The sequence below is a fragment of the Tachyglossus aculeatus genome, chromosome 6 (genome assembly GCF_015852505.1).
Source record: "Tachyglossus aculeatus isolate mTacAcu1 chromosome 6, mTacAcu1.pri, whole genome shotgun sequence".
In the NCBI taxonomy this organism is placed as follows: domain Eukaryota; kingdom Metazoa; phylum Chordata; class Mammalia; order Monotremata; family Tachyglossidae; genus Tachyglossus; species Tachyglossus aculeatus.
The window spans coordinates 15,882,465-15,899,584 of NC_052071.1; the positions used below are offsets into that span (position 1 = coordinate 15,882,465).

Genomic DNA, 17,120 nt, shown 5'->3' on the forward strand with positions numbered 1-17,120 from the left:
TCCAAAGGTTATGCCATGGTTTTCAGTCTTATTCAAATTGAAAGTATCCACCTGTTGCTTACTCCTGGACAATAACTTTGTAGCAGAGTTTGGGCTTATTCTTTTCAGTATGAAATGGAAGGAGGAGGGAGAAAAATCTAATAATAAAATATCTCTATGTGGAGGGAAATTGTTACAATTTTTCTATGGCTTTTCCTGCAGGAAATCTTAATAGTATTTGATCATCAGCTAGAACACATTTTATTTCATGCTTTTCAGATGTTAAGCCTTAATATGGCTCATTTGTTTAATAAACATAGCTTTTATTAGGAGCTTTCTAAGTGCCAAAGCATTAAGCACTGTGAGAGAGACAATCAGATGGGACTCAGAACTGTGTCAGATAGGCCTCAGTATCCTTGTTACATAGGACTCTGAATCTAAGAGGTTGATTGGGAACACAGGCGTTTTTTGCCCATTTTGCACATGAGAAAACATCTGAGAGATTCCTTAACAGGTCAGTGGCAGAAGAGGTATTGGAGTACCTCACTGCTTAGAAGCAGTGTTGCCTAGTGGATAGAGCAAGGGCTTGGGAGTCAGGACTTGGGATCTAATCCCAGCTCCATCACTTGTCTGCTGTGTGACCTTGGGCATGTCACTTCGCTTCTCTGTCCTTCAGTTACCTCATCTGTAAAATGGGGATTAAGACTGTGGGCCCCATGTGGGACATGGAGTATGTCCAACCTGTGTAACTTGTTTCTATAGTCTATCATGGTTATTATTGATTTAGGTACTTTTGTTCAGAACCACCCCATTTGTGGGCTTGGTTTCAATACCCCTGGCCCAGCTTCTGCCATAAATTGCAGCCTGAGGGAAATGATGTCTTATGTCCCTAATAAGACCGCTTAGTATTAAATTGAGTGCTAATCAGTCACATTTATCGGGTGCTTACTGCGTGTAGAGCATTATACTAAACTCTTGGGGGAATACAGTATACCAGACACATTCCCTGCTCACCATGAGCATAATAATAATTGCGGTATTTGTTAAAGTACCAACCATGTGCCAGGGAGTGTATTAAGTGCTGGGGTAGGTACAGGGTATTACCCTGTCCCGTATAGGGCTCTCAGTCTAATCCCCATTTTACAGATAAGGTAACTGAGGCCCAGAGAAGTGAAGGGACTTGCCCAAGGTCACATAGACAACTGGCAGAGCTGGGATTAGAACTCAGGTCCTTCTGACCCCCAGGCCTGGGCTCTATCCACCAGGCCACACTAATTCCAACCATAAACATGCCCACCAAATACCTGCCAGTTGAGCACCTGGGGCTTTTTGAAATTTATAATCCAACACAGTTCTGCCCCAGTTACCTCCCAGTTTAAGATCAAGCCTGCATTAATAGTAAAGTATACACTTGACAGTCAATCCAGATAAATGCTTCTGCTTTATCTGGACATTTTAGAGGAAAGCATTTTCCTGGCCTTAATATGGGCATCTATTTTCCACTTCACTATGATCATGTAACCCTAACTTATGTTTGCTCTTATTTAAATGCTTCGTAGATTTCCTATTCCATATAATTTCTTTATGAACTCTAAAGACCTCACAACCCTACAGTATTTCTTACTTCCCGTAAACCTCTACAACCTTGTGTGGACCACCTTTGATGGTCAGTGTAGGTCCATTCTCGTAAAACTGCTTGGAAGAACTGGGCTAAATGCTTCCCCACTCCCAGCAGGGCTACTGATTCAATTTATCTATAAAACTGTAGCAGCAGTTTTAAGTTGAGCATAGCAGGTATCTTCCCCCCCATCCCATAAAAATGTTGTCTTTGACTCCTGAGCAATACAGAGAGCATGTCTTCTTTGGAATCCCTGCAGTGGGATTGACAAAGAGGCAGGACTATTCCAAGGAAGGGCTTTATGCAGATGAACTCTGTTTATAGACAACTGGCTTATCCCCAAAGTAGACTTGCAGCAGTCTGCTCTCAGGTAATTTCTGAGTTAATTATTTCTTGACTTCTGTGTTCCTTTTCACTGCTCCCTCCTGTTCCCCTATTCTTGGTTCAGGGTCCCTTCAGCAGCAGGCAGAGAAATGCTCAAAAATCTCTGCCCCACTACTCTGAAGACCCTTTAGTCACCACTGTCCTAGGGCAGAATTTTTCTGCTAGGATTGTTTTGGGACTTACCTCAGGGTGGATTGAGAGGAAACCTCGTGGGTTTAGACATAGAGGTCATCAAACCATTTGACGGACCACTTTTTAGGAGAATCCTGTATGCTTCCTGTCTCCTCAGGTGGAAAATAGGCCAGACTTATTTTTCTCCACCCTATTGACAGGAACTTCTGGTCTGAGTTGCCCCCTTCTACCTAACAATGAAGGTTGGATTCTTTCTTTCATTAATTAATTAATTCATTCAATCGTATTTATTGGGAGCTTACTGTGTGCACAGCACTGTACTAAGCGCTTGGAAAGTACAATTCGGCAGCAGAGACAATCCCTACCCAACAGTGGGCTCACAGTCTAGAAGGCGGAGTCAGACAACAAAACAATAACATTAATAATTCTCCGTGCTGAAAGACTGGGAGATGGGGTTTTCTTCATTGAATGGAAATTTTTCTCCAGCACCGTGAGCCCATGTTGAGCAAGGACTGTGTCCAACCTAAATAACTTTTATCTACTCCAGTGCTTAGAATAGTGTTTGACACATAGCATGCAACAAATACCATAAAAAACCCCTCTGTTTGCATTCCACAATCCACTGAGATTCCCAAAAGTGCAGCTAGGGAAAAGGGAGAGAGGCAGGCAAAGGGAACCAATCCCCTATAGTTTTTGTGGAGAATTCAGGGCTTGGAGATGTAATCTGAGGAAGAATCAAGCAATCAATGTCAGTGGTGCTTACTGAGCTCTTACTGTGGGCAGAGCACTATACTAACACTTGAGATTACAGTACAGCAGAATTAGCAGACATGTTCTCTGCCCATAACAAGCTTACAGTCTAGGTTGGGAATGGGGGACACTGGCCATGCTGTAAGGAAAAGAATGAGAAAGAACTGGAGTCTTGTGAAAGGAAAGAAGCACTGGTTGTGGGACCTGTGGATTTTTTCAGGGGGGGGTTGTAAAGAAGCTTACAGGCCAAAATTGGGGACTGGGGAGAAGGAAGGAAAGGAAATAGGGAGGAGGGCTGGATAGACCTTTGACCTAGCCACCTCTCTTCTACCTTGTTGGTGGGTGACAGTGGGTTAGCAGCTTGGGCCCAGAAGTTCCAATCCTGGCTCTCCCATTTGCCTGCTCTGTGACCTTGGGCAAGTCACTTCACTTCTCTAGGCCTCAGTTCCCTCATCTGCAAAATGGGGATTAAGACTGTGAGCCCTATATGGGACAACTTGATTAGCTTGTATCTACCCCAGCGCTTAGTACAGTGCCTGGCACATAGGAAGCATTTAACAAATATCATTAAAAAAGCAGATCCCAGTGAGAGATCTGTGTCTTTTACAAGGATGATTGGGGTGTGGCTATTTTAGTTGGAAAAGGCAGCACTGTTCTAAACCCTGGGGTGGATACATGTTATTCAGGATGGACACAGTCCCTGTCCCACGTGGGTCTCACAGCCTAATTAGGAGGGCATAGGATTGAATCCCCATTTTCTAGTTGAGGAAACTGAGCACAAAGTGAAGTGACCTGCATGAGGACAGCGCATACAAGGACACTCTCTCCCCTCTCCCCTTCTCCTGCTCTCTCTCTCCCTCTTTGCTCATTCAACTCTTGGGCCTCTCCCTCCCCCACTTAGATTGACAGCAGGAACATGGAGGGGACACTTGTCCTCGCCTCTTCCTCCTGCCCAGGCCACAGAAGAGCCGTCTGGCTCAGTCACCGCTCACTTGGACCGAGGTGGGAGGAAGGATTCGGATCCCGTTACCAGTCCCTTGAGACAGGCATGCCCCGAGGACTCCGGGCTATTTTTCATTTTTGGCATCTGCTACCCGAAATAGCACCAGGCACTCCAATCTAATCATGATAACATCTGTAACATTTAAGAGGCTCACAACCCCCACCCCAAGCTCTGAGTATGGCCCAGGGCCTACCAGACTTTCTCATCCACCCTCCCCAAACAGTCCAGTGACTATTGCCCTCTGGGGTTGCGGGGCCTCTTGATCCCACATGTACCTTCCCCTCTCTTTTATCTGTACTGCAAAAATGCAGCATTCATCTTTTCCCTGCCCAAAGCCACTGTCTACAAAATTGGGTGCACCCGCCCACTTGGTTCACCTCCTCTCTTGTTTCCTTTGAGAACAAAGGCTGTGCAAAGTTCATTTGGTGGCTCTTCGGCTGTGGTTGAACAGCTGCCACTCCATTCAATTCCTTTTTTGCTTTTGTAAAGCACTTACCATGTGCCAGGCACTGGACTAGCCCGTTGTTGGGTACGGACCGTCTCTTTCTGTTGCCGATTTGTACTTCCCAACCACTAGTACAGTGCTCTGCACACAGTAAGCACTCAATAAATACGAATGAATGAATGAATGACGTGCTGCGGTGGATGCAAGGTTGGACAGAGTGAACCCACCTGGGGTTCACATTCAAATCCCCATTTTACAGATGAGGTAACTGAGTCCCAGAGACGTAAAGTGACTTGCCCAAGGTCACACAGCAAAGTGGCAGAGCAGAATTAGAACCAAGGTCCTTCTGACTCCATGCCCTATCCACTAGGCCACACCACTTCTAATTCTCTTGCTTAACTGGCGGCCCTAGATTTCCTCTGAAAGCGTGAAGGTCGTGACTCCAGCCTCTTCTCCAGGTCTGTGTACAGTAATAATAATAATGATAGTATTTAAGTGCTTACTATGTGCCAAGCACTGTTCTAAGCGTTGGGGTACATGCAAGGTAATCAGGTTGTCCCACGTGGGGCTCACAGTCTTAATCCCCATTTTACAGATGACGTCACAGAGGCACAGAGAAGTTAGTAATAATAATAATAATGATGGTATTTAAGCACTTACTATGTGCAAAGCACTGTTCTAAGCTCTGGGGTAGATACAAGGTGATCAGGTTGTCCCATGTGGGGCTCACAGTCTTAATCCCCATTTTACGGATGGGTAACTGAGGCCCAGAGAAGTTAAGCGACTTGCCCAAAGTCACAAAGCTGACGAGTGGTGGAGCCGGAATTAGAACCAATGACTTCTGACTCCCAAGCCCGGGCTCTTTCCACTGAGCCACACTGCTTAAGCAGTGAGAGTAGGGAGGGGCCGGTGGCATCTCCCGGTTCATTGGAAGCAATTTTTTTTTAATGGCATTTATTAAGCGCTTTCTATGTGCAAAGCACTGTTCTAAGCACTGGGGGGGATACTAGGTGATCAGGTAGTCCCATGTGGGGCTCACAGTTATCGTCCCCATTTTACAGATGAGGTAACTGAGGCTCCGAGAAGTTGTGACGTGCCCAAGTTCCTTAGGGAATGGGGCTGCCTGACTATGGAAATGTATGGGGCTGATTCATGTCCCAGACACAGGAATTTCATCTTGGTTGATCAGCGGGGATTAGGGGCGGTTGATGAGGAGCATCGTGGACTTGGTTGGGTGTCTTCAGGATGGACAGCTGACCCGAACCCTCCACACTGGTTTGTCTAGATGGGGAGCCACCCCCGACCACGTGCAGGTCGAAATGGCCTGGAAGAAATGTGGGGGTCAGTATTTCAACTAGGAGCATCCCCAGGGCAGTCAGAGTCTGAAGGTAGTGAGTTCTAATCCCAGCTCTACTACTTGTCTGCTGTGTGGCGTGGGGTGAATCACTTCACTTTTCTGTGCCTCAGTTGCCTCATCTATAAAATGGAGATTAAGACTGTGAGCCCCATGTGGGACAGGGACTTTATCCAACCCAATATGCTTGTATCTATCTCAGCGCTTACTACAGTGCCTGGCACATAGCAACATGCTCAGTGGAAAGAGCACGGGCTTGGGAGTCAGGGGTCATGGATTCTAATCCCGACTCCGCCACTTGTCAGCTGTGTGACTTTGGGCAAGTCGCTTAACTTCTCTGGGCCTCAGTTAACCTCATCTGTAAAATGGGGATTAAGACTGTGAGCCCCCCCCCGTGGGACAACCTGATCACCTTGTAATCTCCCCAATGCTTAGAACAGTGCTTTGCACATAGTAAGCACTTAATAAATGCCATTATTATTATTATTAAAAAAGCAGACCCTGGGCCTTTCTGGCCCAGGGTGAGAACCAAACTAAGGGAAATGAGCTTACTGAAAATAAACTTTCGCATAGACTTAGACAACCACTCCTTGTCTGGCAAGTTAATGAAGTCCTGCATCTTGCACGATATGAATCCCATACCTGGAGACTTGTTAAATTGAGCTTTAATTCCTTCAAAAGAAAGTTTTGAGTAGAATTAGAAAAACACTCCTTGCCTGGCAAGTTAATGAAGTCTTGAACCTGGAGAGTTGTTAAAATGGATCAGTCCACAGTCCTCTGAGAGAATTTGAGTTTCGCCTTGCCTGAGGGCAGGGGGTGGGGATGGGGGGCTGGATGATATCCCAAGGCCCCCCTGGATCTGATTTGCTTGTTGCTTTTGTTTTTATGGTATTGAGCACTTACTATGCATCAGGCACTGTATTAAGTAGTGGGCTAGATATGAGCTAATCAGGTTAGAAACAGTCCCTGTCCCACCTGGGGTTCATAGTCTCAATCCCCATTTTTCAGGTGGGGGAATTGGGGCACAGAAAAGTTAAGTGGCTTAAAGGCAGGAAAATGCACCTCAATCTCCAAGCAGTGATTTTTTTTTATGAAAAGCCCTGATTCAAAAAGACATTACCTGGGGGGTAGCGTTTGTGGGCTTTGAGTTTCATAACTAAATACTTCTGGACTTAAATTTTTCTCTGCTGCTTTCCCCTTATTTCATCACCAGGTTTGGCTTTTCAAGCAGACTGTGGACATTAGTGAAAGAGCTTCCAAACAACCCTAAATCTCTGCCCAGCCCAATGTTTGACCCATGAATCCCAGTCCCCAGAGACCTGCACTGCTGGTGGTAATGAGTAATGTGTAATAGGTTACATTTTAGATCCATTAATCAGGACTTGATTATTTTTTCAAAGCAAGCTTTAACAACCTAGATTCTAAATAATCATTTGGACCACTTCATCATATGGCCTCCTAAATCCGGTTTTCTAAGGAAAACCATTTGTCTCCAGGGCAGATGGTCACAATTGGTCACGACTGGGCTGGAGATCAATCAATCGAATTTATTGAGGGCTTACTGAGTGCAGAGCACTGTACTAAGTGCTTGGGATAGTACAATATAACAGACACATTCCTTGCCCCCTATGAACTTACATTCTAGAGGACACAGCTTTCCGTCCACTTCCCGTTCCAGCATTTTTTCTCTCTGTTTCAACTGAGTTGGGACTCTGTCTTGTCTGATGCTTTCTGTGAGTGCACAGAAAAAATACAAGCCTCAACCTTGTGGAGGTCACCTATTTTTTGTAATGGTATTTAAGTGCTTACTATGTGCCAGACACTGTTCTGCACACTAAGATAGATACAAAATAGGTTGGACACAGTTCATGTCCCACTTGGGGCTCAAAGTCGTAATTCCCATTTTATTGATGAGGGAACAGGCACAGAGAAATGAAGTGACTTTCCCCAGCAAACAAATGGCAGAGGCAGGATTAGAACTCAGTTCTTTTTGACTCCCGGGCCAGTGCTCTATCCATTAGGCCATGCAGGGCCATGAGTGAGGTGTCAGTAGTTGTGTGGAGGTGTCTCGGGGAGGAGTGTCAGTGGAAGCTATGAACTGGAGCCCTTGGAAGGCTTCTCTGTCAATCAGTGGTATCTGAGCACTTACCCTGTGCAGAACACTGTTCTAAGCACTTGGGAGAGTACATTCAGAATAGGTAGACACGTTCCCGGCTCACAAGAGCTTCCAACTCACTGCCTGCCCTTCCTTCCCACAAGGCGCCTAATGATAATAACGATGGTATTTTATTAAGCGCTTACTATGTGCAAAGCACTGTTCTAAGCGCTGGGGAGGTCACAAGGTGATCAGGTTGTCCCACGGTGGGCTCACAGTCTTCATCCCCGTTTTACAGATAAGGGAACTGAGGCCCAGAGAAGTTGTGACTTGCCCAAAGTCACACAACTGACAATTGGTGGAGCCGGGATTTGAATCCATGACCTCTGACTCCAAAGCCCGGGCTCTTTCCACTGAGCCACGCTGCTTCTCTCTCCTCCTTCTCCCCAACTCCACTTCCTCTTCTTTCCCAACTTGCTGTGCCCTGTACCCATTTTGTAGGGCCTGAGGTGAGCACATTTTTTAAATTGGTGTTTAAGCACTCACTAGTAGCTAAGCAGTATATTGAGCACTGAGGGTAGATACAAGCTCATAAGGTTGGACACAGCCCTGTCCCACATGGAGCTCACAGTCTTAACCCCCATTTTACAGATGAGTTAACTGAGGCACAAAGTGACCTGCACAAGGTCACACCGCAGACACGTGGAGGTGTCAGAATTAGAACCCAGGTCCTTTTGACTCCCAGGCCCACGCTGTATACAGTAGGCCGCTCTGCTTCTCCAAGATCATCATTATCATCAATCGTATTTATTGAGCACTTACTATGTGCAGAGCACTGTACTAAGCGCTTGGGAAGTACAAATTGGCAACATATAGAGACAGTCCCTACCCAACAGTGGGATCACAGTCTAAAAGGGGGAGACAGAGAACAAAACCAAGCATACTAACAAAATAAATAGAATAGAATAGATATGTACAAGTAAAATAAATAAATAAATAAATAGAGTAATAAATATGTACAAACATATATGCATATATGTTTGTATATGCTAAAGAAATTATTTTTAAGTTCAAATGATGCAGTTTGTTGTGTGTTGGGAGCCCTGCAAGACAGTTTGGGTTCATCTCTTGCCGTCTTTCGACCAAGTGAAGCAAGTCAAATTGGCAGTCTGTTTTGGCCTGTGGAAGTGCCGAGGAAGAGGAGTTTTGGGGAACGAGAAGCAGCATGGCTTAGTAGATAAAGCATGGGCCTGGGAATCTGAAGGACCTGGGTTCCTCAGTGCCTGGTATATAGTAAGTGCTTAACAAATACCATAATAATTATAATAATTAATCTCAGCTCTGCTACTTGTCTGACCGTGGGCAAGTCACTTCACATCTGGGCCTCATTCCGTCATCTGTAAAAAGGGGATTTAAGACTATGAGCTCCATGTGGGACATGGACTGTGTGTCCAACCTGATCACCTTGTATCTATCCCAGTGCTTAGAACAGTGCCTGGCACATAGTAAGCACCTAACAAGTGCTATTAAAAACAAAAAAAAATGAACTGCACCGCCACGCAGTTTCCTTCAGTCCTCTGCTGCTTCTGCGGCCAAGAGTGGGTTGAGGGTTTGCCATTGGGGACAGAAAGGGCATAGACAAGTTGACTTCAGTCCCCTCTTTACCTGGTGGCTTTCTGCCCCAACCCGACTCATTTCCTAATAATTCTCACTTATTCCAGGCCCAATACTAGTTTCATAAAGGAAATGATCCGGTTTCAGCCTGATGTATGTAAAAAGTTGGACTGCGAGCTCCTTGTGGGCAGGGAATATGACTTGTTATATTGTACTCTCCCAAGTGCTTAGGCCGGTGCTTTGCACACAGTAAGGACCCAATAAATATGATTGAATGAATGAATGAGTCGGAATTGACACAAGCCTGACTTCCTTTCATCTCTGTGGGTGAGATTAGCAAAGAAACTGAGCTCTAGCCTGAAATTCCTCTCAGCCAAGCCTCCCAACTCTCCCCCTAGAATGCCTAGTCCTCTGCATCAACATTTGACCAGAGCTCTAGAAAAGTGCTTGGGAATACAAACTTTAAAAGAAAAACAGAAAAGATAAGATCATCTTCCTTGCCTTGACAGGTTTTACAACCAGCCTTTCTAGATAAGCTCTATCTTGGCTGGGTGGAGAAGGGAAAGGGAATAACAGTGCTGATTGATTGGCTCATTGAAGGGGAGAGAGTTTGCACATTGGGAATACTTTGATTTAGTTTGCATCCTCCTTTCTTCTGAGCAGTTCTCCTGGTTTTCCTCTATAAACTCCCAAGCGCTTAGTACAGTGCTCTGCACCCAGTAAGCACTCAGTAAATACCTGTGACTGACTGACTGATCTCAACGACTATCCCGGGAATGGGTGGGATGAAGAAATTCATCTGCCCTGCTTTATAAATGCCCAGAGAGGTCCAGTGATTCGCCCAAGATCAAGCATCAAAGCAGGATGCTCCTCATCTCGCTCTTGGGAATTTCTGACCTTAAACAGGTCCTCTTGGGGGCAGATTTGCTAGTGGCTCTTCAGCTCATTGTGAACAAGTTGCTTTCTACTACAACCCATTTGGCTCCTCTCACACCAACCTTCTCACTGAATCCCGATATTGTCTAACACACCGCTTCTCGCCAACATCCTGCCTCTGGCTTGGAACACCCTCCCTCCTCATATTCGACAGATAATTGCTCTCCCTGCCGTCAAAGCTTTATTGAAGGCACATCTCCTCCGAGGGGCCTTCCCTGACTCAGCCCTCCTTTCCTTTTCTTCCTCTCCCTTCCGTGTCCCCGACTTGCTCATTTTATTCATTCGCAACCCCACAGTGCTTATGTACATTACTGTAATTTATTTCTTTCTATTAATGTCTGTCCCTGCTCTAGACTCTAAGCTCGTTGTAGGCAGGGAATGTGTCTGCTATATTGTGTACTCTCCCAAATTCTTAGGCAATGCTCTGCACACAGCAAACGCTTGATAAATACAATTGACCAACAGATGGAAAGGTGCCAGGAGAAAGTTGGCTGCACAACCACCAGTGCATACCTTAAAATGCATGGTCTGTGGTCAGCTGTGCGCTTTCCACCTCAACCTCCACGCCCATCCCATATTGCCCCTTTAGACTGTACTAAAATCCCTGTTATTTGTAGGGAACGTGCCTACCAACTCTATTATATTGTACTCTCCCAATCGCTTAGTACTGTGCTCAGCACACAATCTCAATAAATCTGGTTGCCCCAGGAAGGCTGAGATCCAGGCTTGGCTACTGTGAGAGGAAACCATAATCCAACCTGGAGAATTTGCAGGAGAAATAGCAGCGGTCCCCTGCTCTCAGGGAGCTTACAGTCTAGTGGGACTGGAGGGAGACATCATCTAATCTGGCATGGTCCAAATTGAGAGAACTGTGGCACTGTACTAAGCGCTGGGGTAGATATACATTAATCAGGTTGGACACAGTCGCTGTCCCACATGGGACTCAGTCCTAATCTCCATTTTACAGGTGAGATACCTGAGGTCCAGAGGAGTGAAGTGACTTGCCAAGGGTCACAGAGCAAACAGGTGGCGGAGCTGGGATTAGAACCCAGGTCCTTTGACTCCCAGGCCTGTGAACTATCCACTAGGCTACACTGCTTCTCCCAGGGAATGCTTTCAAACTGGAGAAAAGCATGAGCCATAAAATCTGCTTGGGGGTAAAGGGCAGAGAACTTGTCCTAGGTCAAAAAGCCTTCCCCCTTCCTGCCCCTGCTGCTGTGCCTACCACAATCAAATTTAAGAAGTAAATTTGAGAAGCAGCATGGCTCAGTGGAAAGAGCCCGGGCTTTGGAGTCAGAGGTCATGGGTTCAAATTCCGGCTCCGCCAATTGTCAGTTGTGTGTCTTTGGGCTAATCACTTCTCTGAGCCTGTTACCTCATCTGTAAAATGGGGGATTAAGGCTGTGAGCCCCCCGCGGGACAACTTGATCACCTTGTAACCTCCCCAGCGCTTAGAATAGTGCTTTGCACATAGTGAGTGCTTAATAAATGCCATCATTGTTATTAAGTAATCGCAACAGATTTTCCTCTTTTGCAGAAACGAGTGTGAGAGGAAAGAGCTCAGTTTTGGAAGCTGGATAAGTGGAGGATAATCAGGTTTCCCTATCTCCCTGGGAAATTGGGCGGATTAATTAGTAATCGTCAATGAGCCCCTTTGAAGATGTGAATATATGAGTAAATGCCAAGTCATTATTTATTTTCTTTAATCAATTACCTGTATTCTGGTGGGAGAGTAAAATTAGAGTGTTATATTGCAGTATTAATTGGTACTCGGAAAACCTTTTTTATGTGCAACACAAAACCTCTTTTTAATGTGTATGCTGCTGGGAAGCAGAGTGGCCTAGTGGATAAAGGCTGGGATTGGGAGCCACAGGACCTGGGTTCTAATTCTGGCTCTGCCACTTGTCTGCTCTGTGACCTTGGGCAAGTTGCTTCTCTGTGCTTCTGTTTCCTCAACTGCAAAATGACGTTTCAATGCCCATTTCCCCTCCTACTTAGGCCCTGAGGTCCACATGGGACAGGGAGTGTATCTGGCCTAATAAACTAGTACTTCCCCCAGTGTTCAGAACAGTGCTTGAACCTGTAGTAAACGTTTAAAATTAAACAACGACAGTTTTGCAGGTCAGAGATAGTGGCTGAGCAGAACTTGGTGCTATGCATGAACAGAGAGGTGCATGTTTCACCAAAACAAGCTCTAGGCCTGAGAATAATAATAATTATGGTATTTGTTAAGCACTTAGTATGTTCCAGGCAGTGTATTAAGCACTGGGGTGGAGACAAGTAAATCGGGTTGGACACAGTCCCTGTTCCACATAGGGCTCACCGTCTTAATCCCATTTTACAGATGAGGTAACTGAGGTGCAGAGAAGTGAAGTGACTCACTCCAGGTCACCCAGCAGACAGGTGGCAGAGCCGGGATTAGAACCCATGACCTTCTGTCTCCCATGCCCGTGCTCTATCCACTATGCCATGTCCCTAAGGAGATGGCGTTAGACAAATTGCATGATTTACACAAAACATTTATAAGCTTTTCTCACTTTCAAGCAACGAATCCAAGTCCAGACTTTCCAGTTAATTGGTAGAGACAAGCCACTTTTTTTTTCCTTATGGATTTTTGTTAAGCACCTATTATGCAACAAGCACTATTCTAAGTCCTGGGATAGATCAAGTTAATCAGGTCGGATACAGTCCCTGTCCCACCTGGGGCTCACAATCTAAGTAGGAAGGAGACCAGGTTTAGAATCCCCAATTTAGAGTTGAGGAAACTGAGGCACAGCAAAGTGACTTGCTCAGTCACATCACAGGTAACTGGCAGAACCAGGAGGAGAACCCAGGTACTGACTTCTAGTCTGTGTTTTTTTTCTACTAAGCCATGCTGTTTCCCAGTTCTTTCACCTCCCAGTAATTGACTAGTGTTGTCCTTTATCCCATTTTGGAATAAAAGCTCATGATCCACTTCCAGCTGGCACTCAGAACCCACTAGAAACTTTCACTGGTCACCTTTTCATCAGTAAGCATTAAATAAATACAATTGATTGATTTTTATCTCCAAGGATGTCTTACGGTTCAGTCATAGATCACTTTAAAGCCTTGTTTCCGGCTGTAGAAGATGTCTTTCACCTTGACCAATGTGTGAATTTATGGCTGGTTGGTTTGGGATTGAGATTTGACCGGGCCTGAAATCATTTTACTTTGGCATTTTCTCTCCCCCGGAGGCAAATCCACAACGCAGGAACTTGGCAGGTTGCCTTTGCTGGCCTCTAGCCTTAGCAATGACAGAGCCAACAGTGGGTATTTATTAGAAAGCCGATTATTGGAACCTCAGGGGCTCAAGTATCCAAACCAAGCTCAGTTATGAAAATTGTAATTAAAGATGAGATTACAGGAAAAAGGGTGTGTCAATGGTAAAGTGCAATTCTGTTTGTAAAATTGAATTTCCATTATCTGAACTAGCCCCTCACTTCTCCCCCCAGGCAGTTTTTTTTGATGGTATTTAAGCACTCACTATGTGCCAGGCACCATACTAAGCACTGGGGTAGAAACAAGCTAATCTGGTTGAACACAGTCCCTGTCCCACATCAGGCTCACAGTCTTAATCCCCATTTTACAGATGAGGAAACTGAAGCACAGAGATGTTAAATGATTTGCCTAAGGTCACACAGCAAACAAATGGTGGAGACAGGTTTAGAACCCAGGTCCTTTGACTCCCAAGCCTGTGCTCTTTCCACTAGGCCATGCCTCCTCTTAGTTTCATATCATCCTTACCATTTTGCACCCCAAGGAAATGCAGTAGACATGATCTTTGCTGCATGTCAGACTGAGGAGGAGGATATGGAGCAGGTTCAAGATTTTTCCCTGGGATTTATTGTCCTTACAAAAAAAAAATAGATGCTATCAGCACACCTGGGATCTGCTTACTAAAGGAGTTTATCAGCCCAGAAAAGTTTCTCAAGCTGCCAAGATTTCTCCATGATGATGTGATTATACCAGAATCAGTCAGTGGTATTTATTGAGCGCTTACTATGTGCAGAGCACTGTACTAAGCACTTGGAAGAGTACAATTGGCAGGCATTCCCTGCCCATGACTAGCTTACAGTCTAGAGGAGGAGATGGACAGTAACATCAGTAAATAATGTATAACGCATGATTTAAAGATACGAACACAAGTGCTATGGGATTGGAGGAGGGAAGAATGTCAAACGTCCAAAGGTCGCAGATCAAAGTGCAGAAGGGAGAGCGAGCAGGGGAAAAGAGGATTTAATCGGGGAAGGCCTCTTGGAGGAGATGTGATCTTATTAATGCTTGGAAGGTGGAGAGAGTGGCGGTCTGGTGTGTATGGAAGGGGAGGGAGTTCCTGGCTAGGGGGAGGATGTGGGAAAGGGGTAACTGGTGAGATAGACCTGAGTAACCTCGCACTAAAGGAATGGAGTGTGTTGGCTGGTGGCAGTTGGGAGGGACTTGGAGGAAAGAAGAGCTGTATGCTAAACCCCATCTTACTCTTTTGCACAAGGGTGTTTGGAGGTTGCAACAAGGAATCTAGAAGTTTGAGCCAAAATGCATTTCAACTACTCCAAGAACCTTTTCTAATGCAAGTCCAGAGTTTCTTCTGAGTTAATGACTGGGTTCTAGAAGCACTCTACCAGAGGGAGCACGATAACATTAATAGATACGGCCCCTGCCCCGCAAAGTGTTTATCTACCAGTGGGGGAGGCAGGTCCTAAAATAAAGTAGAGGTAGTAGGAAGCAAAAGATCTGGGATCTCAAGCGCTCGGTACAGTGTTCTGCATGTAATAAATCCCATCGAGTGATTGACTGATGGACATTTGGGCCAGTAGGGTGGTGGAAATGGGATTGGGTACCCATATGTTTCAGTGATATCATGGAAGGGCTGGATTGGTAGCCGGTGGGAAGCAGAGTGGGGAGATGAGAGAATAATCAGGGAGGGCTTCCTGGAGGGGGTGTGATTTTTGTAGGGCTTACAAGATGGGGAGAGCGGTGATCTACCCAATATTAAGGAGGAGGCAATTCCAAGGCAGGAGGGAAGGGGTTGATGGCAAGAGAGACAAAACTGAGGCCTGAGGTATAGGCTGTATCAAGAATAGAGCGTGTGAGCTGAGGTGAGGTGGGGGTAAGCAGAGGGGAGGGAGGGTTGATGAGTGTCTTAAAGCTACAGCTTCATCACAGAAGCCCCATCTAAAGTATCAAAGTAATGTGAAGATGGGATACCCAACCATGGCCTTGCCAATGAAGTGAGGTACTTTTAATTACACAAGGACAGAAACGTTTGAAAGTGAAGTGAAGCAGTACCTCTGACAACGTAGCGTAGCTATATGGAGATGGGAGTGAACAGCAGTTGAGACAGGTCAACCTGATATAGATCCATTAGAAATCCAGTGTCCCTTAAAGATAAGAATTCGAGAAGATTGCGATACCAACAGGGAAATCCAGAATTGGCACCATCGGTAGGTAGCAAGTGTTTAATGGCAACAAAAAAGCAGTGTGGCTCAATGGAAAGAGCAAGGGCTTGGGAGTCAGAGGATGTGGGTTCTAAACCTGGCTCTGCCACTTGTCAGCTGTGTGACTTTGGGCGAGTCACTTCTCTGTGCCTGTTACCTCAACTGTAAAATGGGGATTAAGACTGTGAGCCCCATGTGGAACAACCTGATCACCTTGTATCCTCCCCAGCGCTTAGAACAGTGCTTTGCACATAGTAAGTGCTTAACAAATGCTATTATTATTATTATTATTAGTGCATAGAGCCATGGGCCTGGGAATCAGAAGGCCCTGGATTCTAATCCTGGCTTCACCACTTGTCTAGGACCGTTTCACTTCCTTTCACTTCTATGTGCACAGTAAGTGCTCAATAAATACGATTGAGTGAATGAATGTGCCTCAGTTCCCTCATCTGTAAAAGGGGGATTAAGACTGTGAGCCCCATGTATGACAGGGACTGTGTCCAACCTAACTAGTTTGTATCTACCCCAGTGCTTAGAGCAGTTCTTGACATGAAGTAAGTGCTCAACAAATACCACCATTCTCATTAAGGCACAATCTTTAAATGCCCAAAGTAAGGATGGTTTGTTGATCATGCAGCTAGTCAATGGCATTTACACAGCACTTACTGTGTGCAGAGTACTGTAGTAAATGCTAGGGAGAGTCCAATATAACAGTTGGGAAACATGTTCCCTGTCCTCTCTGAGCTTACAGTCTAGGGATGAGTTAGCTACTCAAGCACAGCCAGATAGAATCACCCCTTTAGTAGCATCGTATTTGAAATCCCAAGGACAGCTCTAGCTATACATACATACAAGCACACACACTACAGTGAAATACGTCTTTATCATTTTCTCTATGTATACTGTACATGTGTGTACTACATAAATTAGGAAAGCAGCATGGCCTAGTGGAGAGAGGACAGGACCAGGCTCTGGGTTCTAATCCTGCCTCTGCCATTTGTCTGCTTTGTGACCTTGGGTAAGTCACTTAACATCTCTGTGCCTGTTACCTCATTTGTAAAATGGGGATTAAGACTGTGAGCCCTATGTGGGACAGGGACTGGGTCCAACCTGATCAGCTTGTATCTACCCCAGCGTTTAGAACAGTGCATGGCACATAGTAAGTGCTTGATAAATACCATTTGTAGGATTATAATGGAGTGACTATCTCACAAAGGGAATGTTTTTCTACTATCCAGCCCTCCTAAATTAGCTGTGAAGTATTATTGACCTTGGAGGCAAGATGAATACATGACATCATCCACAGATAATGTCAAAACCTCTTCTTTAAACTGCCTGTTTCTAGCCTCCCCCT

General features: G+C 45.4%; 1 protein-coding gene across 3 annotated transcripts in view; it reads left to right on the forward strand.

Moving 5' to 3' along the window:
• COL4A6 (collagen type IV alpha 6 chain) overlaps positions 1-17,120 on the forward strand; it is a 181,475-nt gene that overhangs the window by 6,785 nt on the left and 157,570 nt on the right. The window lies entirely within an intron of this gene.